This window comes from Brassica oleracea, chromosome C9 (genome assembly GCF_000695525.1).
Source record: "Brassica oleracea var. oleracea cultivar TO1000 chromosome C9, BOL, whole genome shotgun sequence".
NCBI classification, from domain to species: Eukaryota; Viridiplantae; Streptophyta; class Magnoliopsida; order Brassicales; family Brassicaceae; genus Brassica; species Brassica oleracea.
In genome coordinates, this window is record NC_027756.1 from 12,022,856 (window position 1) to 12,026,630 (window position 3,775).

Here is a 3,775-nt window from a genome sequence, read left to right on the forward strand (position 1 = left end):
TGGTTCACATTATTTAGCACATATGCTTTACCGGGACACTCGATGTCAAGAGACATGAGAAACGACCTAAGAGGTCAAAGTGGTCTAGATACGGCTTAGTAATAAACTTGGCCGATTACTCACATCCTATACATACAGGAAATATCACGCAGTAAGATGCGTTGAATGTAGAACCTACACTGAGGTTCACATCAGGGGGAGTAGTGCGTGTTGTACTCTTTTTCCTTCATCATGGTTTTGTCCCACTGGGTTTTCTGATAAGGTTTTAATGAGGCAACATGAAGCGTACTACAAATCCTGTATGGTTATGGCATCCAAGGGGGAGTGTTATAAATCATGGAATGGATTTCCATTAACCAGGCCCGGACCGAGACCGGTCCAATACCTAGAAGATGGAGAGATGGCCGAAGCCCTAGAGAGAGGAGAGAGATAGTCGACTTCAGGAGAGAGAGAGCCGACTTCAGGAGAGAGAGAGACGACCACAAAGCTTAAAGAAAAGGAAATCATTTCATTTTCTTAGTAGATGTAATCTTTCTATTATTATGTATTAGTAGTTTTCCTAATCCTAGTGAATTTAGGATTTGGATACTTTCCATTTATCTTCATCTTGTAATCCTTATATAAAGGAACCCCCTTGATTATTAATAAAAACACAGAAATATTCAGTCTCTAAACTCTCTATTTACAACAATAGAACTATTTTCATCATTATTTATGAATGATATGAGACAAAACATGCCCAAACTTACTCTCAAATTAATTATAAGGTTCTTAAATGTTTGAATTTGCAATGATGTCAAACATTACGGTCCCATACTGAATAAGGGTACATGTGGGGGTCTTTTCTAATATTGTACCCTTTAATCTATTAGTTTATACGGTCGCGCATGATCCTATTTGTTTTTCTTCTTAAGAAAGATAATAAATGTTATAGAATGATAAGATGAAAAAATGTTATAGAATGATACGAGTGCGTTATCTTTAACCGTATGTGATAAATAACTACGTAATTCACGTACGTACTAAATATTAAAATTGTTTACACCAAAAAAAAGTATTAAAATTGTGTCGCCCAATATAAACAAAACTTTGAAAAGGGTGTAATTTGTGTGGAATGGAATAAAACGTGTGACCCACTATACCGAATGATAAACATTATTTAATTTTAAAACTTGGAGGATAATTCAGATTAATCAAATGTCGACGTACTGACTTTGTGAGTCATTCAAGAGAAGACTGATTAATTATCCTCTAGAAATTATGTTTGTGGGCTGAATCGATTCCAATGATGAAGTTAAGAATGTTTTTTTGGGGTGCTATCTTATTCATGTTCGTCTCATCACCTTGAGTGACAAATTAACTCTTTTTCTGCTTATATCGCACGTAACCATTCACAAAAGAACTCATATATTAAATACAAAATTAAAGACATCCCGCAGGTAAGTCCATTATCAACATATAATACTTGTGAAATGCGGTGTTCATATTTTAATGTATCTTCCTTTGATAAATATATCTTCTTCTTTTTTTAATTGTATACTAGAGTTTTACCCGCGCGTATCCGTGCGGATATTTTTAATTTTATAAATATATAACTTCGATAATAAATATTTATATTTACATGTCAGTGTTATATGTATAATAGCATAATCTTAACACTATTAAAATATAATGATTTTTACATTAAATTTTGTGAGTAATTATTATTATATAATAGTACATTTTGATTTCGGTACAATAAATTCATGATCAGAAATAATTAAATAGAAAATCACTTATAAATATGTTTTTCTAATATCTACAGTATGTACACACATTTTTCAAAATTTTATTTATTTATACTATTAAAATGATATTTTCTAAGGATAATTTAAGTTTTCATATTGTGATTGAAAAATATATATTTTAACATCTATCATTTTAGTATGTTGCGGAATTTTATAAGTAAATACATTATTCGGTTTAATTAATTCAAACTTATTATTTTATTTATTTTTATACATAGTAACACTATCCTATTATTTGAGTTAATATTATCGATATATAATGTTTTTTTTATGTTTTATGACTTTCAAATCTTATACTAAATTATTGAAATATTTTATTAAAAATATTTATTTATTTTTTATATTTTTAGCAAATTTTGTTATCATTATAGATAAACTTTAAATTTATAGTCAAAACTGATTTTTTATTAATATTAATTTTATTTTATTTTTATTTTCAAATAAAATTCTAGTTAATATTAATTTATAATAATATTATGTTACTAATTATGAAATTAATTAATGCATTATTTTTAGAAATATATTTAAAATTTTATTAAGATTTGGTTAGATCTTTTTCATTAAAAATAAAATTGAAATTTATAGGTAAACTACTTTGTTATTATCATCTTTATAAATTATAAAATTTCTAGAAATGATATACATTTTAATGATTTGTAAATAAGCAAAGTCTAATGAAATAGTTATACTTTTGTACAATAGACTTTTTGTACTTTTGTTTTAATAGAATAAATAAATATTTTGAAGATTGTTTTAGATATGCAATTATTTATTATATGTAGTTAGTATTTTACTAAATTTTCAACAAATTTAGATCAATTAAATGAACATAAAATGGTATTAATTAGTTAAGTTAATTAATTTAAACATAACTGAATATTAAAATAAAAAATACCTTTTTTGCAAATATATTCCTAATTAAGTTATTAGTCAGCGAAATTGTCATCAAACATTATCAGAATTAGTTTAAACACATTAACATATTTTTTTTATTTTTCATATGTTACGATGAAAGATGAACAAATATGAATTGGTTTGATTACGTTGTGTATTAAGCTGATGTCACTTGTAGTCAATCTTGAAGCGATCTTATAGGCAAAGACAAACAAACGCTTAGCGAACTAATGTTTGGATAAGATCGGTTTAGTTATCAATACTAACTAAAATTTGTATTGTTATTGTATAAGTAGAAAACCGGAGCATATGGTTTGTGTAAAGTTGGTTTGAATTAAGTAACTTGGTTAACATAAGTGATATGTGTCCTGCGTGTATAATAAATGGTAGTATTTAGAATAGGTCCAATTTTAATTGACAACATTTCACAGTAGATAAAATTAGGACTCTATTTTAATAGAGTAGATACCTTTTTTTTTGTATGACATCACGATAACTAAAAAGAATACTACATAAAACAATTTCCATAAAATACAGCAAACCTGAAAATGAGAGCTAACGGTGGGAGGTTGTGATAAGAATAATACATTTAATAGAAAAATGAGATTTAAATTGATTTCAAAACAATGAAATTGACATTTTTCGGCTTTAAGAGAATTAACACCTAATTCCTAATATGTAAAGTTAGTGCTATGTTTTCTCAAAAGCAAAAGTTAATGTCATTTGAATTTTAATCTCGTTTTGTTAGGTAATAACTAAAAAAAAGTTTTGTTGTAGATTCTACTTCCACAGAGGCATGTGAAAGATAAAGTTATATGATTTATTTACCAAACAAAATTGTAAATATATAGATTAGAAACGATTATAAGAAAATAAAATCCGATGTTTATATCATAACAAAACGGAAGTCATACGTATATATACAATTGCGATGTCAAATATTAAATTATTATTCACCGTACATTATTTGACATGAATCAGGCACTGGAAGAAAATTAGACAAATTCAAAGTGATCCTCATTATTATTATTTTTAAAACAGAGATAAAGTAAAAGAAGGCTTACATATTGTATCATATAAATGTATATCATTGA